The 12,078-nt window shown below is 41.1% G+C and overlaps 1 protein-coding gene across 1 annotated transcript in view; it reads left to right on the top strand.

Moving 5' to 3' along the window:
• The first annotated feature begins 351 nt into the window (after window positions 1-351).
• APBB1IP (amyloid beta precursor protein binding family B member 1 interacting protein) overlaps window positions 352-12,078 on the top strand; it is a 108,684-nt gene continuing 96,957 nt past the window's right edge. Inside the window, exon 1 of the mRNA XM_035029487.1 lies at window positions 352-892. The gene's annotated coding sequence lies outside the window, so the exon portion shown is untranslated. The remainder of the gene's footprint in view (window positions 893-12,078) is intronic.

Here is a 12,078-nt window from a genome sequence, read left to right as displayed (position 1 = left end):
CTTCACAGCCTCCCGCGCCAACTCGGTGTCGTTAAACTTTGGGGGGTTTGCCAATCGCACAGTTGAGAAATGGGCTGAGTCGAGCGCGCCCTTCCCCGCCTGACCCCCGACCTCCGACTCCACCCGGGTTCCCGCAGAGACCCGCGCCCCCTAGAGCGCGTCCCTGCGGACCGGCGGGCAGGCGCGCAGGCGCGGGGTCGCTCTGCTCCGCACTCCCGCGCCATGTCCCCCAAGGGTGGGCTGCGCGCCGCGGGAAGATCCGGCCTTGCTCAACTGGCCCGAAAGAGGAAGCGCAGAGGGGCTGAAGTAAACACTCAGGAAGGCCGTTGCAAAAGAGACCAGGGTCTCGGGCTTATGCGGAGCCGTCGTCTGGCCCCACATCCCTTAGCCACTAATAGATCGAGCAACAAAGGAGGATCATTCAGCGAGGGAATTCTCAGAGAAGAGGGCGCGCGTAGGGGAGGGGCGAGAGAGGAAGGCCCAACTTTTCCCAGAACTTAAAAAACAAAAACTTTTTTTTCCCTTCAGGGGTGTGGTGTGGCGGGGGAGAAATAGGGGAAATGAGGCACAGACCCGATGAGTTGGAAAAAGCAGCCCCCGAGTCTTAGAAGTCTTCATCCACACATCCTCCCGCGGGTGTGCCTCCCACCAGGCGCCCCCGTTGCACCTCGATGCAAAGCGGCGCGGCGAGCGCCACACGTCTGCGCGCTGCGTGGAAAGGGCAGGGCTGACACCACTTCCTCTCCGAGGCGGCGGACCTGAGCCCGGGTGGAGCCCAGTGTGCCGCCTCGCCTGCCCCGCCGCTGCCCCGCCGCCGCCCCGCCGCCGGCCCGCCCTCACCCGCGCCCGCGCCCGCGCAGAATCCCTGCCGAGTCCGCGCGGAGCCGTCAAGGTAAGCGGCGCCGGCCGGTCCGGGCGCCCTGCGAGCTGCAGCCGGGACCCTTGGGGCTGCCGCGGGACCATGTGTCCAGTGGTTCTGGTCCCGGCTCCGACGCAGCTGCCGGCCGTGGCCCGGAGAACTCGCGCCTCCCGCTTGGCCCTCGAGGGGAGCGCGTCCCCGGGGTCCCCTTTGCTGACCTCAGCCCTTGACCCAGCTACGCGGGGCTTGGGGCGCGGGCTCGTCTTCCCCGCGTTTTCTTTCATCACATTTGACTGATTTCCTGCCCAGAAAATTGCTTCAGGGACAGACGGGTAACCCGTCTGAACCCTCGCCTGTCCAGCAGCCCAGGAGCCCCAACCTGACCCTCGGAAGGAATTCCTGGGGGGGGGGGGGGGCGCATTTTAAGGCACTGTAGATTCAGTGCGAGTCGTGTGAGAATTTGAGAGAGACGATCGCAGTCTGACGTGTCTTAGAGTGTTTGCTGACTTTAAAACTTTGGACATCTGTTTCTTCTTTTTAAAAACATCTTTACCAGTGATTGGCCTTTCCATTTTAAAATAAGATAGAGGGCCGGTTTGGACACCAGGAGTTAGTCTCATAATTTGGCGTAGAGTGAATGTCCGGAGTGCCATTTCATAGAATGAAGGAAACTGAGTAGGATATCCTATCCAGGAGTCCCCCTGAAGACTTTGCCCCCTGCACCTCTGATTTTCCTTGTGGGAAGGTATTTCTTATTTATACCATTGTAGAACACCAGACGTGTAGTTTCTAGCGCGACTCAGAGTAAAGTGGTTCAAAAAGAACTTTTAATGTGGTTATTAGAGAGAGAGAAAAGGAGTAAAGGAGGAAAGTAACATGGGGAAAAGGCACATGAGTTTATTACTCCCCAGGGTATTATTTCTGGTGGCAAAATGTGGTTTAAATAAAGGCAAGGGTACTTAATACCTACTACTAATTCTAAATTCTAGGCCTCTGAACAGAAATTTCAGAAAAGAGAGCTTTTGTACACTGGCAATTTTCCCTCTGGCCTCACTGAAATAGTCTTACAGTTAAGACTGGCTAGCAAAATTCACAGAAAATCTACTAAGAAATCTTCTATAATGTCTTCCGGGTGGTATTTCCTGCCTGTTTAACATGTTGTGAAAGGTCTAAGAAATATAATGTCATCTTCAGGCTGTTAATACTTAATAATTTTCACACTGGTACTAATATTTGTGTCTTTTCTGGATACTTGGGATATTTGGATTATAGCTCCATATCTGCCTTTAACTAGACAAGGGTGACTTTGATTAAGGTGCTTTAACCTCCCTGGACCTGAGATAACTTATTCGTAAAGTGAGATTGTTGGGCTAGAGTATGTCTGTCATTATAATAGCAATTGGCGAACTGCTATAATTCTTTGAATTTGTCCTGTCTGAAATGCTGGCAAAGTTAGAATTGCTGATCACACAGAAAAGGACGGAAAAAGTCATAATGATAACAGATTTTGTTAGAGTCTGAAATATCAACACTTTTGAGGCCTTTTGTTTCTCGGAAGTTCTTTTAAAAGTAGTCAATTTTTGGTCTATATGTAAGATGGCCGATTTCCATTCTGTTGAGAAACTAAGATGGGGAATTGATGTGCCCAAGCTTGGGGCGGTCGATATTAAATTTCAAAATTTTTCAATTATTATTTCTCAAGAAATATAACTTTATAATATGGATTACCTTATGATTTAGTTACTTTAAATCTTAAACACAGTACTTACTAGGTTATGTAGTGTCCATTAATGTTTCATATTTTTATACCCTAGGAATGTATACCAATCATCTACTTTATTAACCTTTATTTACTTATAACAAAAACGTTCTAGATATTTTCATATTATTATTAGAATGAGCTATTTATAAAATTTATTGCCATAAATGTCTGTATTTGATATGCCACTCTGAATTTCTTCAAACCATACTACTTTCAAAAGAAAGAGAAAAGGAGTAATTATTATTATTTTCATTTACTTCTAAACCCTCTTCGATCTTATTTTAATTATCTTTATATCCAAAACCTTTTAGTGAGTCCACAAATCTTATAATAAATTAAGTTGGTGTTTCATAGTTTACCACACCAAAATATTTTCCATTTCAAAGACCTCATGAGTTTAATTTATAGGCAACAGAATGATCTTAGTAATTCTCACCTCAAAATAGAACAATGCTTATTAATATAATTAATATTATAGTATGTAAATATGTCTATATTTATGTCAGTTCTGTCATCCTGTGTGGCAAATAGCTTAAAGTTTAAGCAATTATTATAAGTTCAAGTGCATAATAAATGCCAGGATTTGAGGCATTAGATCGGTACACTGGTTGTACAGTCATGTGTATGTGTATTACAGTTATAGTTGTCATGAGAAACATGATTTGTAGGGGAAACTGCTATATATTTGGAAAAGCTGACAGTTAGATGTCTCTTGAGAAGAGAGAACAGCAGCACTAAGGATTGGCATTGAATGAGCTACACTCAGTTTAAGGGGCTAGACTGGACGTGCGGCATGACAAGGTGGGGCCTGTGGACTAGAGGATGTGACCTGCCACCACCACATCCTCATTATCTAGCCAAATTCCTGGGACCATAGTTGGGACTCAAGAAATGTTTGCTAAGTGTCCAGATATATCAGTTCCACTTCTGGGTTGTACCATCAAAATGTCACAAGCCCCTGACCTAGGCAAGCCCATTGGTACCAACCCTGAGGTATAAGCAGGTAGAGATGTAGCACCACTCCAAGGAACCACATCGTCTCAGCATGCACTCTAAAGCTTGAACTCATGACGTGGTTTCTAAACATTTCCTGAAGATTGACAATGCACGTGAATCACTAAGAATCGTATTGTAAGAGTTATTTTCTTTCTTCTCTGTCAACTCAGCTTCCTCTTTATCACCAAATGGTGATCATAAATAATTATTCTATTTATTTAGCTTACATTTTGGACCAGACTCTGTGCTAATTAATTTAGATGTGTCATTGCATTAATCCTCACATCCTGGGCTTATGCCATGAAAGCACAGAGAGGTTAAGAAGGTTACACAGAGAGTAAGAAGAGGAGCTGACCTTTGAACTGAGCTAGTCTCATACCAAAACCCTAGGAGCTGTCCCAGGAATAGGGCTCAAATGGTGAAAAGACATGGGACCATTCCTCAGTGAACTTCTAGTCTAGTTGGGTGGGGGCACATAAATGGGCAGTTACAGTTCTACACGTGACCAGAATTGTGCGCTGTGGAAGCAGATATCAGATCCCTATACCACAGTGGGGTCAAGGAAGGGAGGATGAAATGAAGGTAAGCAAGGAACTTGCCTTGCTATAGTGGGAAGACAAAATATTATAATCAACTGTGAAGTTATTATGTTTATGTATGTCTTTTGAAAAAGTAATCTGCTTTGGCAGCCATCACATGTTTTCGTTTTTGTCTTTATTCTCATCCCTCTTGATAGCTTGCTAGGTTGATTAAATCAATAAAGCAATGAGTTTAATTTGTTTGTTTGTTTCTGCTGGGGATCTTTCTGATTTGATCTCATATCACAGACTCATCAGTGAGATGGTTGTGGGCTGGGAGAGGGTATAAATGATAAATCAACAGCAGTTATGTTTCCACAAACTGGCTAGATGACCTATGTTCAGAGAGCTACATCGTATCAAACTGGAGGGAAGATAAAGAGTGGTAGTAGAACAAGTAAATGCTAGACTGGATTTATTTTTGTCCTTCCTTTTTTATTATGAAATGTTTCATACAGGGCGCCTGGGTGGCTCAGTCGGTTAGGCGACTGCCTTCGGCTCAGGTCATGATCCTGGAGTCCCGGGATTGAGTCCCACATCGGGCTCCCTGCTCGGCAGGGAGTCTGCTTCTCCCTCTGACCCTTCTCCCTCTCATACTCTCTGTCTCTCATTCTGTCTCAAATAAATAAATAATAAAAAATCTTTAAAAAAAAAAAAAAAGAAATGTTTCATACATACAAAAGATGGTGTATAATGTATATGCAGATTATAACAATAATAAAGCCAACATCTGGATACCTATCACCCACCTGAAGAAGTAAAATATTACCAATATATCTTCTGACTTCCTCCCAATAGCATTCCCTATTTTCTCAACAGACATAATCAGTATTGGGAATGTGCTGGTTTTTTTAAAAAAAAAAAAAAACATTTAGAAAGCATGTACATGCATTTGCAAACATGTCAAACTGGGAATTAAGAGTGCACTGGCACTTGGGAAACTGAGATTAGAATCTCCACCAACTGTAGGCACGATTATAAATAGAGTGCCCTGTTAGGTGAAGACGACTTATTTTAAATAGCATAAAAGCAAAGTGGCTTATAAATGATTATGAGTAAGTACCATGGAAATAGTTAGGGGTATCTTAGTCATTACTGAAGTGACCAAGATTCACCAGTGGATAACTATAACTTTTAAGTGTAATAAAGAATATATAATTTAGGAACTCATCATTTTTTCATATTGCTTAGATTTCTACCTTAAATACAATTCAGTCATTTAAAAAATATTTGCCAAGCACTATTTCAGGTGCTTGAGACATGTTGGCGAACAAGAGAGGCAAAGATCTCTGCATTTATGGAGTTTATACTTCTAATGGGGAGACATAGACAATAGTCAGTAAACATAATAAATAAGTAAATAATGTAGGTAGTAATAAGTGAAAAGTGTCATAAAAAAAGACAAAGTTAAGCAAAGTAAAGTTGTAGTATTTAATAAGGTGGTCAGGCTTGGCGTCACTGGGTAGATAGGATTTGAACAAAGTTTTGAAGGAGTTAACTAAGAGGCTATCTGAGAGAACTGTGTTCCCGGTAGGGGGAACAGCCCGGGCCAAGGCTATAAGGCAGGGGTCTGCCTGGTGTATTCAAGAAACAAGAAGGCCCATGTGGCTAGAAGGTATAAGAACAGGAAGAGAGTAGCAAGAGATGTGGTTGGAGAGGAGCACAAAGAGGTGGCAGATCATGTAGGGTCTTGTGGGCCATTGTAAGAATTTTCGCTTTTACTCTGAGTGAAACTGAGGGGCGATTGTGGAATTCTGGGGAAAGGAGTAACATGATCTGACTTACATTTAATAGACTCACTCTGGGGCCCCTGGGTGGCTCAGTCATTAAGTGTCTGCCTTCAGCTTAGGTCATGATCCCAGGGTTCTGGGATCAGGCTCACTGCTCCACGGAAAGCCTGCTTCTCCCTCTCCCCACTCCCCCTGCTTGTGTTCCCTTCTCTCGCTGTGTCTCTGTCAAATAAATAAATAAAATCTTTTAAAAATAAATAAAATAAAAAATAAAAGGCTCTCTCTGACTGCTTGAGAATAAGCTGAACAGAGTAAGGATGAAAGCCAGGAGCCATTTAGGAGGCTTTAGGAATCACCGTGTATTTTGAAGGTAGAGCCAATAGGATGTGGGGTTTGAGAGAAAAAGGAGTCAGTGATGACTCCAAAGTCTTGGTCTAAAGACTAGAAGATGGAACTGCCATCAGTTGATGGGGAGGTTGGAGAGGAGATGGTCCAAAGTTCAGCTTCAGATACGGATATGAAGTATCAACTGGTAATAACTATGTGCTTATTACATATAAGGCTAAGGTCATTTAGGCTAAGTAGCTATTTGAGAAGATACTGTTATTTTCACTTTACAAAATTAGAAATGATTGCTTGGGAGTTAAAGAAATGGAACGTAAAACCAGGTCTTTTAGATCCTAAAGCTTTAACCATTCTTTGAAAATTTGCTGAAAATGGAAGAAAAAAACAAAACCCTTGCTGAAAAGGTTGACCAATAATCTTTATTATGCAGATAAGAATATAGTCAACTAATCAGTAATATTCTACCTCTATGAGGGTCTAGACAATGAAAATTGTTTTTAATGAGTGGAAAAGCAAGAAATAGGTACTAAAGATCATACATAAAGTGCTAACCAGTGAGATGGGCATTATGCAATACAAGGTTTCTGTGTGTTTAAGAGCAGATTCTGAGGGACGACGGACAAAGACCTCTTCCACAAAGGAGATTTTTATCTCAACCAGAGGTTAAGGTTTTTATATTTTCAAAATCTAAGACCAAATTCAGAAGAGAGGGGAGCTTCCCCTTGACACGGCTGGATTTCAGATGGATGCAAGTGTTCAAGCAGGGCCAAAGGGTCACTAACAGCTGTTGAAGAATGTTAGATGACACCGTTACAGTATTTGGAAAGCTGAAAGTACTTCCTACTTCATTAGGAAGTATACTGAAATGGTGATAATTGATGTTTCCTTTGTTCTGGCTATAATAGGCATCAAAACAGCATAGTTATGGAATGGTAGTATTTAGTGGAATGCTGCTTAAGTGGTCGATTACCATTTAATAGACTGTGTTTTTCACCAGGCAAAACTCTAGTCTTCAGTTAAGTGCATTAAGATTTCATCTCAAAAATAAAAGAAATAATTCGTTAAGGGAAGGAGGGAACACCACAAAATTTTTTGCAGGAGATTTACAGTATATTAATTATGTTACTAACTAAGTAAATTTATCTAAGGCTACTCTATTTATAGTACAACATTAACAATCTCATTCATGTCTGCTAATAACATAAAATTCACAACTGACAGGTCAATGAACTGAGTAACTTCAGGATATAGTATTGGTTTTTGTTTTTTTAAGAGGATGGCTTCCTTCTGATTAAATTCCATAAATGATATGGCTTAGCAAACCAACAAGACTATTTCTTAACATGCTTACTAATTCAGTGACATTATATTTACCCTATTGCAAGCAACAAACATAAATAAGGGGCTTGGGCCATGATTGTGGGCAAATGCAATGCAATGTTGTAAACACATAGCTCATAAGACCACTACTGAGTAGAGACGCTGAAACTCCAAGGTAGCTCACTCCACTGACTGTCAGAGCAGATAAGCCTCCCTCAAAGCGAGGCTTACAGAGGGAGTATGGTTCTTATGCATATCCTTGAGTTGCATGAAACTGTTCAACATGCTGCAATCAGAACTTTTTTTTTTTTCAGTTTCAACACACATCTATTAAAGGCCAACGATGTGCCCTGAGTGGAGGGTATAAAATAGAAAAAGAATTGGCCCCTAACCTCAAGAAGCTTCTAGTTGAGTGGGAGAGACAAGCCTGGAAATAAACACATTGCAGTCTGATATGCAGTGATAGGTGCAGAAATAATATGGTGAAGAAGATGACTATAGGGAAGAGATTAGATAGGGGGTGACCAAGAGGCACTTTGAAGGATAAAGGTATTTCCAGGTGGCCGATGGAAGAAGGCCACCCCAGACCCCACATGTATGAAACAGTTTGGCAGTGCTGGAGCGTAAAGTACAATGGGAAAGGAAAGGGGACAATTCATATTTAACATTTGGTGAGTAATATTCAAATTAGATTCATATGATACGGTCACTATAGTCTGTCATCTTTGAGTCAAATGTTATGACACTTTTAATCACAGAACTGTAGCACTCTAGACCAGCCCTGTTCAATAGAAATATAAGGCAAACCATATGTATAACTTCAAATTTTCAAGAAGCCACATTAGAAGCATAAAAAATAAACAATAACACTAATTTTAGTAATATATTTTATTTCATATATATCCCAAATGGTCATTTAGTTAATTAATATTAATTATACTAAATTGCATTAAATTTAAGTAATATTAAAATTATCGGTGAAGTCTTTTATTCTTTTTCTTCATACCAAGTCTTTTAAACCAAGCATGTTTTACCCTTATAGCACATCTCCATTTGAACTAGCCACCACTGAAGTGCTCAATAGCCTCATTGGCTACCAAAGTAGACAGCACAACTCCAGATAATGGCACAATTATTGTGTCCTAACTATGCATTGACTCTTCAGATGCATGGAGGATATTAGATGAATTATGAAGTAAGCTAAAGGGAAAAAGAAGGGAATAGCATTTTCTATTAGTATAGGGTCTGTCCCTGGAACCTGATTTTAATTCATATTTAAATCTGCTCTCAAATACTTTATTAGTCATCTAGCAACAAAAACAAACAAACTCAGATTAGCATTGCTTACCTTCCTTTTTATTCTTTCTCTTCCCCTCCTGCCTTATTTTTTGGATTCTGCCTAATAGTAACAGGGACTGAAAAAGAATGGAACTAAATGGTGGAGCAGCATGCCCTAAACCCACATCCGGCAAAATATGAACTGTTGCCCTAGGCGACAGTGGTTACCACCTCTCTCTCTTTCTCTCTCTCTCTCCCTGCTTCCACCTACTAGTTCATAAGCATCAACAGTAACTCTCTTTGCTGTGGTTCCCAACTCCAGAAATACAGGTAGTGATAAGATGTGGAAGATGGAGTTGTTTTGATTCATGGGTTTGGTATGAAAAAACCTCAGGGATATTCTGATGCCCTCTCTTGTTCAGAATGGTTAAGAATCTCTGCTGTAGAAACAATATTTACAGATGTCCTTCCCAGTGGCCTGGTCTTTTTAAAATGCCTGGTCTATGAAAAAATGGCAGTCCAGCTCCATTTCTAGGTACACAGAAATGCAACAAACAAAGGTACCCATCCAGTTGTGAACATGGGAATGTGTGTGTGAATATGTGACTGATGTTTGTCTCCACTACTGGTTTTAGATGGAGAATATAGTAATAAAAGTACTGATGATGTTGATAACAGTAATAGATGATATTAGTATCACTAATAGCACTTTAAATGTGCCTGGCACTAAACTAAGCACTTTACAGACACCATCTCATCCCCGTGAGAGAGAGACTGTTTTCATTGCCATTTTACAGCTGAGGATACTAAGCCAACAGAGAGGTTAAATAACTTGCCCAAGATTACCCAGCTGCTGAGTATATTTATTACTGAGTAAATGGTGTGTGTCAACACTTGATGAAAATACAAGGTTCCATATCTGAACTCCTAATGTAGTGTGAAAGACAGACACACAATTATATTAGAGCTGGACATACAGACACTGTAACAGAGGTATGAGCAGAGCAGGTGCCAGCTTCCACCTCTTAATAATCACAATACTTGGGGCGCCTGGGTGGCTCAGTTGTTAAGCGTCTGCCTTCGGCTCAGGTCATGATCCCAGGGTCCTGGGATCGAGCCCTGCATCAGGCTCCCTGCTCCGCGGGAAGCCTGTTTCTCCCTCTCCCTCTCCCCCTGCTTGTGATCCTGCTCTCACTGTGTCTCTCTCTGTCAAATAAATAAATAAAATCTTTAAAAAAAAAAAAATCACAATACTTGTTTTCAGAAAGCAACATGGCATGCTGATTGTGAATGTGAGCCTTTGAGTTAGACCCAGGCACAGTCCAGTTCACCGCTCACTAGTTGCATGAGCACAAATCTAGCTTGAGTTTCATAACCTGTAAAATTAGAATAATGTCACCACATCAGGGGATTATTTTGAAAATTAAATGAGACACTCTGGGCGTCTGACCTGTCATGATTGTTCTATATTTATAACTCCTACTATTGTTATTTTAAAGCCAGCATTAATATATATTAATAAGAGCTAGCATATATTGAGTTAAGTGCCAGCCATGGCACTGTGCCAGGTACCAAGAGAGTTAAGTGTAAATTTTGCCTCTTCAACATAGTTCAGAGAGTAACGGTACATATAAAGACAGAGATAAACCATAAGGAAGCTGATGAACTGTCAAATTAGTGATCCTCACACTGCTGCTATAGGATTCAAGATGAGCGAAGATCACCAGGATCCAGCAGTGAGCCTTGAGCTGGCCTTGCGTAGTGGGTAAGACTGATCTAAGTCAAGAAAAAGAGGAGAAATAACACAGAGACAATACAAATGGTGTGTATGGAGGAAGAGAAATAAACTACTTTCACTGTAAGCAAAGGTTTAATGAAAGATGTTGATGAATTTGGAGTGGTATGTGTGGTGGGGATTGTTGATGAGTTCATCCTGGAAGGTATTTTCTCTGATCAGCTTTTCTAGCTAGCTGGGAACATGCCAAGATGGCCTGCTACACAGGCAACAATGAGGGCCATAGATCAACCATTTAGCTTCTGCTTCCTGACTAGAAGTACTGGCCTCCCTGCCACCTACTCCTTCACCTTCTGCTTGTCTTCCTCTGATTCACATGGCCAGATTTGGTGTTTGTACCCTTTGGAACAAGAGTGCTCAGACAGCCTATTGATGTGATCTTGGAGACTGCTGATGTTCCTCGGGCTACAGTACAAACCCTGATCACTTATGGAAAAGGCATCAGGGGCCAGTTGCCCCTGGTGCATATTGACAGAGGAGGGGCTTGAATGACCCTCCACAATTTGATATAAAGGGACGAGAGAATAATTTCATTTTTGACAGGTTGTTTCTGCTACAGAACTTCATTTGTGTTACTCAGGAACCTGCTGGGAAAATGAGCCAAATGGTATAAGGAGTTCAGACTCTTTACCAAGAGGCAAATAAATGATAGAGATGCCGAGAAAAACAATATATTTCTTAGCTAATTGGAATATAAAGGTGAGCCATGAATTAAGTACTGTGAATGTATCGTCATTAAAAAGGTATTTAAGGATGTGTAGTTTAACTTAGTAAAGTTACCTGGTAACTGTTACGTGAAACACATATAAAACACATACACTTCTAGAAGTTGAATTTCACTCCATACCTGCTGATTCAGTTGTTTGGGGTTCTTGAGGTTTTGGGGTGTTTTGTTTTGCTGGTATCTGTGTATTTTAAATCAAGGATAAATTTCTATGCCAGGTTAATCAGTAATGTTTCTATGGTTGGACTCAGTCTAAGCCAGTGTTGCTGAAGTCTGGTTCTTTGCAGGAGCAATCATAAATTTACCCTAAGTCCATTTGGATTGGTCCTGGCTTATAGCAGTTTAGTGCTTACTGTTACAGTTTCTTTTTATTTTTATCATAGTGGCTGGTTCACTGCTATGTACATTTGCACAAATGACTCAATGAGTATTTTCTGGTTCAATGTGCAGAGCACTATAAGTTATTACATCACAGAAAGAGAAAAAGACCTTTTTTGCGGGGGGGACCTTAAGGTATAAAAAAACACTCTGCTCTCAATAGCATCTATTTAAAAATGACTCATACTATACACAAAAATTAACTCAAAATGGATCATAGACCTAAATGAAGAGCTCAAATTGTAAAACTCTTGGGGAAAACATAGGATTAGATCTTTATAACCTTGGGTGAAGTAATAGTTTCTTAGATATA

The sequence above is a fragment of the Mirounga leonina genome, unplaced genomic scaffold (genome assembly GCF_011800145.1).
Source record: "Mirounga leonina isolate KUSES-001 unplaced genomic scaffold, KU_Mleo_1.0 Mir_242, whole genome shotgun sequence".
Taxonomy (NCBI): Eukaryota; Metazoa; Chordata; class Mammalia; order Carnivora; family Phocidae; genus Mirounga; species Mirounga leonina.
Note: the sequence above shows the minus strand (reverse complement) of the source record. Positions and strands in the feature narration are given on the sequence as shown.